General features: G+C 36.8%; 1 long non-coding RNA gene and 1 pseudogene across 2 annotated transcripts in view; one reads left to right on the top strand and one right to left on the bottom strand.

Moving 5' to 3' along the window:
* LOC143665287 (uncharacterized) overlaps positions 1-12888 on the bottom strand; it is a 313239-nt gene that overhangs the window by 150722 nt on the left and 149629 nt on the right. The gene's annotated exons all lie outside the window — the stretch shown is intronic.
* LOC143665749 (small ribosomal subunit protein eS4, X isoform-like) lies at positions 6810-9110 on the top strand (annotated as a pseudogene).

Below are 12888 nucleotides of genomic sequence, written 5' to 3' on the forward strand. Positions count from 1 at the left end.
AAAAAGGGTGAATTTTATTGTATGTAAATATAACTCAATTAAGTGATATAAATATTACAAAGGAAAGGAACACAGTACCTGGGGAGATAGTAAAAGAACCCTGACATATGTTAATGAAAACAGAAAGTCTTTTCCAAGTTATTTAAACTGGAGATGAACCATGAAAGATTAATGGAAATTTATGTGACAAAGACGGGTCTGAAGATTGGATGAAAAGAATATCCCAGGCAAGGAAAATGGCATGCACAGAGGATTGATGGTGGCAAGAAATATAGATGGTTCATGCCAATCTGGGAAAATGAAAGAAAGCTATGGTGGCTCAGCACAAAAAGCAATGATCAAGAGATAGGTAGCGATCAAATTTCACAGGATCATTTTAATAATTAGGAACAGGTTCACCTTCATGGAAAAATAGAAACCTAAATAATGGTAGCCCATAATTTAAAATATACAAACATATAAATAAAATATAGAGATTAATGATTTCCAATATAAAAGAAGTCTGAAGAGAGGCACTCTATGAAGACTTTACAGTCACAAGGGGCCCAGGTTTTGTCTATCTTTTCTAGCACCTTAAAAAGCATGGCTTCTCCCCCTATGTGAGACATGATATCCAGGGCTGAAAGTCTCCCTGGCATGTGGGAGATGACTCCTAGCAATGAGTCTGGCCCTGGCACCATGGGATCAACAATGCCATCCTGACCAAAAGAGGGAAAAGAAGTGTAACAAATGAGGTATCAGTGGCTGAGAGAGTTCAAACAGAGACGAGAAGCTACTCTGAAGGACATTCTTATGCATGCTTCAGTTAGACATGGCTGCTTGTCATGACTTGCCAAACCCCAATCATAACTTGCCAAACCTTAACTAAAACCATTCCAGCCAATCCTAAAGAACACCTAGGGCAAGACATAAGATTCTACATAGGTTCCATGCAGTAGGGTAACTTTCCAGAAACCTACAACCTCCAGATGGGTCCCTGGACCAAATAAATCCTGAAACCTAGAGTGGCCAATCTCTCAAGAACATCAGATAGTTCCATCTCCCTACTCCATGTTACTGACAGCCCCTTCCAACATAAAAAGTTAGAATGACCACAGCACAAATACTCCTAAAGAGTGGGACAGAAAGATCAAAGGTGATGGTGGAGTTATACAGAGAACATAGGGTTTAACAAAAGAACATGATTGGTGAATCATTAAATTGATATTTTTTTAGTCTCTAAGTAAAACCTAGCTAGAAGTAAAACCTAAAATTGTGGAATTGTAACCCATACCAAACGCTGAAATCTGTTCTCCAACTAATTGTAGTGCTGTGATTGCAATTGCTTTTTTGTATATATGTTATTTTTCACAAAAAAGAAAAAAAAGTCAATTGTGATAGGGATAAAAAATATTTATTCCTTCTAGCCCCCTATGTTCTGGGGCAGCTAGAAGGAAAAACCTGAGATGATAGTATGATAGCCTATGACAAACTTTGGAATCTGTCCTGTAACTACTTGTTGAAGAGTGCTTTGAAAACTATGCTTTTTTCTTACTTTGCTTTGTATATATGTTATATTATACAATTTCAAAAAAAAGTTAAAAATAAATGCTCCAGGGTGGTTAAAAAAAAAAAAGGATGGCTCTTATTCTGAAGTGTTCCTCATAGTTGCAATAAGGCTCCTACAGCTTTTAGTTTTTATATCATACCCACATTTCACACAGTATAATCAAGGAAAGAATGGGGTAAAAGTGTGTGCCTCCCAGCTGTATAAACCTCTTATAAAATGCTTTCTTATTAAGCCCCACCTAACAACTTTCAATTGTATCTCATTATCCACCTGTATCTGCAAGGAAGATACAGTGCCATCTGCATTACAGTCAGGATTCTTGCCATAAGAGAAAAGGGCTGTATAGCCATTAACTGGGCAGGTAGCAGTCTATGCCACAGACACATAAAACAAGTAAAAGATTTTGGTCTTTACCTCAAAAGAACTGGAAATCCATTCAAGAATTCTTAGCAGAGTTTATTGGAAGATGATGAAGCATGATCAGACTTGCATTTTGAAGAGATCACTGTGGCTGCAATATGGAGAATTCCTTAGAAAGGAGACAGGTTTAATGTAGAGAGATCAATAATCCCCAGTGTGCTAGTTTGAATCTGTTGTGTATGCCAGAAAAACCAAGTTCTTTAATCTCATTCAAAATTTCTGGGTTGGAGCAGTTTGATTGTTTCCATGGAGATATAACCCACCCAACTGTGGGTGGTAACTTTTGATTAGATGATTTCCATGGAGATGTGTCTCCATCGGTTCAAGGTGGATTTGCTTACTGGAGCTCTTTAAGATGGAACCATTTTGGAAAAAGCTTTAAAGTCCATGCAGTCAGAGACCTTTGGAGATGAAGAAGGAAAACAACCCCGGGGGAGCTTAATGAAACAAGTAGTCTGGAGAAAAAGCTAGCAGATGCCACCATGTTCACCATGTACCCTTCCAGCTGAGAGAGAAAACCTGACTGTCAGTGGCCTTCTTGAACCAAGGCATCTTTCCCTGGATGCCTTAGATGGGACATTTCTAAAGCCTTGCTTTAATTTGGACATTTTCATAGCCTTAGAACATGTAAACTTGCAACTTAATAAATTTTCCTTTTTAAAAGCCTTTCCATTACTGGCATATCACATTCCTGCAGCTAGCAAACTAGAACACCCAGCAAAAGATGAATAAGAATTCTGGCAATGAGGATGGCAAGATGTAGATAGACTCAAGAAATTTTGAGATAAAATTAAAAGGTCACAGAGATATATTGATAATGTTAGGTAAAGGAAAAGGGGTTGTAAAAGATGGCCTAGAGGTTTCCAGTGTATAAACCTTAAAAGGTAGAGTTAATATCCCTTGATGCAGGAACATCATAAGTTTGGAAGAAAAGATCACAGACAGGTTGAGCATGAGATTCCATAAAGTATTACAAATATAAGACAAGTGAGGCAATTAGAGAACTGAGGTTGAACCATATGAAATTAATATTTGACTATCTTGACATACAAAAAGCAATTCATCTGGTTCAATTTAATAAATACCTGGAGCTGTGTTCAACCGAGAGTGCCTTTAAAAAAAAATAAAGCAAACATTGAACATTCATCAAGAAAAATTATTACAATAGTCATATTTTGTACTATAGAGCCGTTATGAAGTGCACATGTTCCAAAGTTACACATAATGTGAAATACTCTTTATGCCTCATGTATCTTTGGCAATAGTTATTAATCACTTATCGCTTTCTTTCAAAATAAATTAAACTAATTATGATCTATCATAGTAGCTAATATAAATAACTAAAGAACTTGAAAAAAGAAGCAATTTGCAAAAAAAAAAAACTCTTCAAGCACGATTCACTGTTACTCCCCTGAAACCAGTTAATTATTCTTACAAGCCAAATCCTGGTTTCCATAAAATCAGAAAATCCTTCAAATTCTTTCTGTGGTAACATCATTTCATTCAAAATTGTATTCAATTAACATTCAAATGTAGGTATGAGAATTCAAAATTTTCTTATCTAATTACCAACCACATTAAAGAATGTTAATGAAGAGGCGAAACAAATATATGGCTTTTTAAAACAGATGCACGAAGTTTGATCTATTAATATGACATTTCCATTGTGTTGTAAAGGATGGAGAAATACTTTACAAGCCAAACTTGGAAAATAAGATTCACTTCAAGCTATAATATTTGCTCTTTCTTTACTGCAACTATAGTGCTTCAGATAATTACATTTTCGTGACTAAAACTACTCAAAGGTGTCAGCCTATAAAATCTAATATATTGTTCCTAGTGTTACTAGTGACTTCCATTTGAACTTTGAACTTTGCAGAATTAGTTTATCCTATTCATCAATAGCAACTATTTATCATACTATATCAAGAAAGTTTTCAGATTTCTTTGAGAAGAGTTTTCTATTTACCTTTCCATAATTAAAAATGTAATTATCAAACCAAAGATATAATTATACTATAAAATAATATGCATAGCTCTTTTTGCCATCATGATAAGTAACTTGCACATCTAATAGGAAAAGACTGGAAATCTGAATATTCAGGTTCCATCTCTGTTCTGATTGGCTCTATGCATTGATAAGTCTTTTATACTTCCAATTCTGTAATACTCTGAAAGTCCACAAAAATAGAAAAAGATAACCCAAAGTTATCTTTGTATGTTAATATAGCTCTTTTATATCTTTTCTTTCAAAGTGATTCTAATGGCAGAGAGGATGGTACATATCCCTCCCCAATTCCCACCCCATGGGATGGTCCAGGGTTTAGCCTGAGGCAGCTGCCTGAAACAAGATTTTCTTAAAAACTTGTTGATTTATCTCTAGATCTATCTTCCATTTCATTCTATAATATATATATATACATTGGACTTGATATAAAAATAATGTATTTTCTAAGACTCCAAGCACAATCAACATGCCAGAAAGATATATTTATTGAGTGTCATTGAATATACCCAGTAGACCACTATATAATCCATCCTCTGGTTTGAGCAAAGGAGCCTATGCTAGGGTTGAAAATTTAGGTGTTATAAAGGCTAGGCAGGAAGCATAAATAAGTTGCATAAGGCAGTTGTAATGAGTATGCTATGGGACTATGGCAGTCTTTGGATGACTTAAAGTGATAGTCACTTCTTAGCTGCAACCAAAGTGGCCTGATAGTCTGAATCTTCAAGGGATGTGAAAAGATGAATTTTATATGAAATTTCCCCACTTTATAAAATATCATGCAAACCAAATAAAACATATCAGACAACCAAATTCAACCCAAAGACTTTCAGTCTGAGTTCTCAATTCTAAAGCCTGCTTCAAGAAACTTTAATTATGCAGAAGAGAGAAAGATCATCTCTATGGAGGACCAAGTTGAAAAGCATTTTCAAAGGGTCAGAGTCAAGACTCTGGACTTCTGAAGACAAGAGTGGAATTTTGTTCCTTTCAGTTAGATCATTAAAAGTAGAAAAGATATAAGTTTTTCATGACAAAGGCAGAAGGCTGAATCAAAAGGGCTCTGGAGACTGACTTCCAGGATGACGGGAAAGTCACACATTTTATGTTAGCATTAACCTTATTGACAGCATATTTGAAAACCAGGTCAAAAAGCTATAGCATATAAATTAAGTTTATTTAAAAGCTACATGAGTAAAGACCAAGCTGTCAGCCATGTACCAAACTATTATATGGTTAATTCCATTTTTTCACATATATGAGAACAGCAAAACAGGAGCAGCCCCTGACCTTCAGAAGCTGGCCTGGCACTCTCAGCTAGACCATGTCATTCTCCTACTGAACAAAAACAATCTCACAGAATAACAACCTCAGACAAGGTTACTCAGAGCCTATCATAAAAATGAGACAAAACTAGGCTACCAAATAATGTTTTTCTAAACACTAACAAAATAGGGTCACTGTGCCAATGACAAAATACCAAATACCCCCTTTCTTGGCTAAAATGAGTGTCTGACACTTCTTTGCCAATTACAGCTTACTTTGGTTCTAGTCTCCTTTTCCTATAGCTACTGTTACTGAGATACCCAATCACAGACATGCCACTGATTTCTAATGGCCAATCTAGAGCAAAGTTCAGGTTCCTTAGACCCTCCCCCAAATAACTAACCAAAGCTCAAATACTATGATAGGCTTCTTCTAATACTTTTTTACTAAGATACCTCAAGGTTCCCCATAGTGTGTGTTCACTGTTGCTACAATGAATAATAAGCCTGCTTTGTTTTACTACATGTGTGTTCCTGATGATCGTTGGCTGAAGGACATTAACACATGTAAATAATCAGCATCATTTACCACCAACTAAGCCATCCAGAGAAGAAGCTGTTGACCTGGAAGGTAGCTGAAACGATTCTACCCAGCCTTAATACCATTTCCCCTCCAAGTTAGTAGGCTCTAACTTCATTCTATTTCCTTGTGTTTGACTAGGCAATTTTTTTCTGTCTCTGAGGAATTCAGAGGGTTTATAGGTCTTGAGATTGATTATTCAGACAGCAGATAAACAGTGCTGTCACATTTACTCTTATATGACCTTACTCAAAAAACCAATGAAGGATTGAGGTGGAACAAGATGGTGGTATAGGAAGGTATGGAATTTAGTAAGTCCTTTAAAACAACTAGTAAATAGCCAGGAACTGTCTGGAACAACTGTTTCAGTGACATCTGTGACCGGAAATATTCTACACCAGTTTGGAACATGCAGAAGGGCTGAGATCACAGCTCAGAACTATAAATAAAGCCCCCAAACCATGGAGGCTAGTGCCCCACCCCCACTGGCATGGCAGGGTATGTTGGAGACACTTCCCCATGGGTAAAGAAGCAGTCTCTACTAGAAGCAAGGGAAAGTAGCTCAACCAAGCTCCAACTTTCGTTTAAATGAATGAATTTGGACTGTTAAGTGCAAGATACAAGTACAAATAAACCCAGAGCAAGCATGAAAGAAACCCTGAGGTTTCCCTTGGCAGAGAATAGGCAGCTGTGATGGAAAAGAAAAATGGAGGTTTTTGAAGTTGGCCTACCCAGAATACTGGAAAAGGGCTGTACCCCAAGAAAGGGGGCACATAGAGCCAGATACCAACTCTAGCTCTTAACTGGTGAACCTGGGGGATAGGAACTGGCTCTAAAATGGGACTTCTTGTCATTAGAGAACACCTCAGGCATTTTCAGTTGTCAGAATTGACCAAGCTAGGGTGGAGTTAAGATCAGTCTGAGAGATAAAGTAACTAGTCAAGTGAAGGAGATAATTCCCTAGAAGGCATACCTTCCCCAAGAAAAGGGTAGATGGGCCCAGCTCAAATGGTGGCCCTTACTCAGAAAATTCAGACTCCTGGAGCTGGAAAACAGAAACAGCTTAAGCTTGCTTTTTATCTCTGCCTGTGTTTCAACCAGGCTACTGGCAGGGACAGGGTCTGCTGAGAATTAAAGGCACCACATCTCTTTACATCAGTGGGGAGCTGTAGGTTGACAAGTGCTACCTGCTGGACAGGAGAGGAGAAATACAGAGTCTAGAGGTCTCACAGGAAAGTCTGAAAATCTGTTGGGTCTGATCCTCAGAGAAAGTTGATATGAATTACACCCTCCTCCTGAGACCTGGGCCTGTCTGGTCTGGGAAACCTGACTGGGGTCAATCATACCTAGGGAGACCCTCTGCAAAAGAATGGTTTCAAATAGGCAGGGCAAGAACCAGAGAAACAAGAGCTGAAAAGTTTTGCTCAGTTCAAAAGAAGCTATGCTAGCAGTCTAAGTAATTTGAACTAAATGCCAAAGAACAGATAGAGAACAAATCCAACCAACAAGAAAACCCTAGGTAAAGAGTGATAACAATCTCCACAATAAACCGATCAAGGAAATCAAATGCCTTGACACCAGTAAAAAATTTTGACTCATACTAGGAAAAAGGAAGATATGGCTCAAAGTAACAAACTAGCACTTCAAACAAGATACAGGAGTTAAAACAACTCACTAAAGATGTCCAAAGAAACATGCTAACTCAAATTAAAAATCCATGAGTTGAGGAAAGATATGGTAAAAGAGATGAAGGACATAAAGAAGAACTCAAAACTTTGAAAAAGCAAAGGGCAGACCTTATGGGAATGAAAAGCACAATAGAAAAGGTGAAAAACACAGTGAAGACATACAACAGCAAATTTGAAGAGGCAGAAGAAAGAATTAGTGAGCTAGAGGATAGAACATCTGAAATCCTACACAGATAGGGAAAAGTAAAGATAGGTAAAAGAATTGAAAACTATGAGCAGAATCTCAGGGAACTGAATAACAACATGAAGCATATGAATATACATATTATGTGTGTCCCAGAAGGAAAAGAGAAGGGAAAAGGAACAGAACAAGTAATGGAGGAAATAATCACTGAAAATTCCCCAACTCTTATGAATTGCATAAAATTGCAGATCCAAGAAGTGCAGTGTACCCCAAACAGAATAGATCCAAACAGACCTACTCCAAGACACGTACTAATCAGACTGTAAATATAAAAGTCAAAGAAAGAATTCTGAAAGCAGCAAGAGAAAAGAAATCTATCACATACAAGGGAAGTTCAATAAGACTATGTGTGGATTTCTTAGCAGAAACGGAGGTGAGAAGGCAGTGGTATAACATATTTGAGATACTGAAAGAGAAAAACTGCCAACCAAGAACTATATATCTGGGAAAACTGTCCTTCAAAAATAAAGGGAGAGTTTACAGATAGACACTGAGAGAATATACGTACAAGAGGCCTACTCTACAAGAAATATTAAAGGAGCCTATTTTCTTAGAGCACCAGAAGAAGGCAGTCCTCTCTCCATATCTAGGCTCATGGTCCAAAGAATCATTTGAAATGTGGAGCAATTCCAGAGCATTGGATCCAAACACACTGACTAGGGAGTTTGCTCCTTGTCCATCCATGGGTGCCCATAAGCTGAGTGTGTGTCTACCTCTCATCATTTTCTTAAGGAACAGACCTAAGTATACTCCGACAGGAGATAAAGTAAAGAAAATCTGTATTCAGTGGTTTATAAAGATTGACAGCAAGGTCCCAACTGATATATCTTGCTGGTTTTATGGATGTCGTAGTATTGACAAGACCAGAGAGAATTTCCATCTGATCTGTGATATCAAGGGTTACTTTGCTGTTTGTTGTATTATACCTGAGGAGGCCAAGTACAAATTGAGCAATTTGAGGAAGAGCTCTGTAGATACAAAAGAAATCCCTCATCTGGTGATCCACGATTCTCATACCCTCTGCTACTCTGATCCCATAATCAAGGTAATGTGATGACACCATTCACATTAATTTGGAGACAGGCAAGATTACTGATTTCATAAAGTTCGATACAGGTAACTGTGCATGGTTACTGAAGGTGCTAATCTGAGAATTGTTGTGATCACCAATAGTGAGAGACATCCTGGTTCTTTTGATGTGGTTCATATGAAAGATGCCAATGGCAACAGTTTGCCACCTGGTCCAACATTTTTGTTACTGCCAAAGGCCAAAAGCCATGGATTTCTCTTCCCCAAGGAAAGGGTATCCACCTCACAACTGCCGGAGAGACAAAACTGGAATCAAAACTGAGCAGTGGGTGAAATAATCTTTAGATGACATGGATGGAGAGGTTTTTGTGGTGAATTAAAAAATATATATATATATGATTAATCACACACAAAAAAGAAATACTAAAGGAAACACTATAGGTACATAGGGAAAGACAGGAGAGAAAGGTTTAGAGAAGAGTATAGAAGTGAAGACTATCAGTAAGGATACAGAATAAAGTCATGTCACATGCGAAAATGTGGATGAAACTTGAGAATATTATGTTGAGCAAATGTCAGAAAAAAAGACAAATGTTGTATGGTCTCACCAATATGAACTAACCAATGAGAAAATTCACAGGTTATTAGGAGATAAAAACAGGGTAGAGATTGGGCATTTGATGCTGAAAGAACAGAATGTTCAACAGTATTGATTGAAATGATCCAGAAATGGATAGCACAATAGTATATGACAGTAGCACAATATTGAGGGTACACTGAACAAAGATAAGTGTGAGTATTGTTGAAAAAGGAAGGCTAGATGCAGGTACGGCACCAGAAGGAAAAACAAAAGATCAATATGGGACTGTATAACTTAGCAAAACCTAGAGTGAACAATGAATGTGATTAAATGTACAAATATGAGACTGTTTTTACATGAGGAAGAACAATTGAATTTCAACATTCCAAGGTGTTGAAAATGTGATGGTATATGGAAAAAAAATACAATAAATGCAAACTAGTGTCTATAGTTAACAGTAATATTGTAATATGCTACCATTAAATGTAACAAAGGCAATATGCCCAAGCTAAATGTCAATAAAAAGGGGATATAAAAGAGGGTTTTGGGATTCTTAGTGTTGCTGTTATTGTTTCTTCTTTTTATTTTATTATTCTTCATTTTTTCCTCTTCTTTCTTTGGAGAGAAATAGAAGTGTCCTCAAATAGATTGTGGTGGTGAATACCTAACTATGTGATTATACTGGAAACCATTTATTGTTTACTTAGGATGGATTGTATGGTATGTGAATAAAACTGTTTAAAAAATAAACAGAAAGATGTAAGTGCTGGAGTAATGTGGAAACAGAGAGATGTACCTGTTCACTGTTGGTAGGGAAGTAAAACGGCACAGCCCCTTTGGAGGACAGTGTGGTAGTTCCATAGGAGGCTAAGTACAGAGTTGGCATATAACTCTGCAACTCCATTATTGGTATATACATGGAAGATCTGAAAGTAGTGACATGAATGGTCATGTCACTGCTGCACACTGGTGTTTATGGCAGCAGTATTCATAATTTGCAATAGATGGAGGTGGCCTAAAAGTACATCGACTGATGAACAAAAGGGTGAACTGTGGTATTTATGTAGAATGGAATACTGAGTGGCTGCAAGAAGGAATAAAGTTATGAAGCATGCAACTAGGTGAATGAAACTTGAGGACAGTAAGTTGAGTGAAATAAGCCAGAAATGAAAAGGCAAATAATACAATGCCTAATTAAGAGAGACTCACTATAATGGACAACCTCTGAGAACTGAATCAAGAGCATAGGTTATCAGGGGGAAGGTCTGATCCTCTGCTCCCATTGTAAACGTTGTAATGTGAATGTTGTCATTGTAAATGTTCCTAGACTGCAAGCTCCCTCAGCAGTCACATCTATTCCTGGGTTGTGACGGTTACTTCTAAATTCTGAGATGTTGACCTCTTAGAGTATAACATGACCATCCCCTGGAAATTTGGGTATCCGTATGATATCTGAGACTCATAGCTAGAGTTATGCAGCTCTGAAAGCCAGCATTACCATAATCAGCAACTGTTTAAAAAGCTGAAAAAGAGATCATACCTCAATTAGAGATATGAATGAAACTGATCTGGTTAGGACTAAAGTAAATCAGTCTAAAGGATAAAGGATGATATTGATTGTGTTTTAAAATTTCAACTTCTGTGTGAGACCAAAAGAAGAAATGTTTATTTGGTGCAAAATTTATATTTTCTGTAGCATACTATCTAAGTTAGCTTGTATGGCCAGTTTATTTGAACACCATAATTACATGGAACCTTGAGTAGGGAGTGAGATCTTGTTGGTTTGTGTAGGTTAGTGTGATGTCCCAATTCATCCCAGGGTAATCTGGGAAAAAATTAAAAAGTGTTTTCAAAGTGACATTGAGGGACTGTGAGAAAAGTGGAAATATTAAAATTTCCCTGCTGGATAATTTCTGATATTCTCACAAGCACTGGGAACTACCAATTTAATAGGCCAACCCTTCACTCTTGGGGCTTGCCCTCATGAAATTTATTCCTGCAAAGGAGAAGCTGAGTCTACTTATAAGCATGCCTGAGTCATCCCCCAGAGAACCTCTTTTGTTACTCAGATGTGGCCTCTCTCTTTAAGCCAACTCTGCAGGGTTGTGGGACTTCAGGGGTATAAACTTCCCCGGCAACATGGGACATGACTTTCAGGCATGAGCCTAGACCTGACATCATGGGATTGAGAAAGCCTTCTTGCCAAAAACGGGGAAACAAAATATACTATCAGTTGCTGAGAGATTGCAAATAGACTTGAGAGGTCATGCTGGAGGTTATTCTTATGCATTACATTAATATCCCTTTTTAGCTTTTAGTGTATTAGAATGGCTAGGAGGAAATACCTGAAACTGTTCAACCATAATCCAGTTGACTTGATTCTTGAAGATGATTGTATTTCTATATAGCTTTCACACAGCGTGACCTGTGTGATTGTGTAAACCTTGTGGCTGATACTCCCTTTATCCAGTGTATGGACATATGAGTAAGAAAATAAAAACAAAAAATAAATATAATAAGGGTTGGACAAGGGGTAAAGGATGTTTTGGTTCTTCTTCTTTTTTTTGGAGTAATGAAAATGTTCAAAAATTGAGTGTGGTAATGAATGCACAACTACATGATACTGTGAACCACTGATTGTGTACTTTGGATTATAGTGCATGTGAATATATCTGGTATGTGAATATATCTCAATAAAATTGCATAAAAAAACAATAAAGAACAAATTCGCTTGATGATCAGTTGAGAATAAAAACAGTATTATAAGGGAAAAAATGAACAATGTATGATAAGATATTTTATGCATTCTCTTTCAGTTGCATAAAAAAACAAGCAATTAAATTCCAAAATGCTATTAAACCTGGTATTTAGCAGGAAAGCATATTTTGCTTTGTATGACTTCAGAAGACAACAAATGGAGTTATGTCTAGAACAGGTTATAATCTGGAAAATTTGTAGACATAAGGACATAATTATATTCAGTCAGGGAAGTGTTAAGACAATGAAATGTAAAACCAGGGTAATACTCATTAATAGATGTTTGTAGCCTTTTCTTGGCATCAATATAGTCATAGCTATGTATACATTTACTTTCAATTTTAAATAATAACAGAATTTTCATACATTTATGGTGGATTTTAAAGCAGAAATATAAGGATAAAACAAAAAACAATAGTGCAGGGCAGGCCACGGTGTCTCAGCAGGCAGAGTTGTCACCTGCCATGCCGGAGACCCGGGTTCTATTCCCAGTGCCTGTGCATGCAAAAAAAATAAAAATAAAACAATGGCACATAACTCCTGTTGACAAATTAGTAATTAGTACATTCATATTTTAAAAATCCAAATAAAGCAGAAAGGTGTCAAGTAAAATGTTTACCCTTCCCTCTTATTTCCAAAATGTTTCCCCCAATATAATGTTTGTTAATGGATTCTTACATAACTCTCAGGAAAATTTAAAATATTTCAACAAAACATATATGCTTATTAGAGTACCTTGAAATATGTCATGTAATACCAAATGTTGGTAATAAT

This window comes from Tamandua tetradactyla, chromosome 21, assembly GCF_023851605.1.
Source record: "Tamandua tetradactyla isolate mTamTet1 chromosome 21, mTamTet1.pri, whole genome shotgun sequence".
Taxonomy (NCBI): Eukaryota; Metazoa; Chordata; class Mammalia; order Pilosa; family Myrmecophagidae; genus Tamandua; species Tamandua tetradactyla.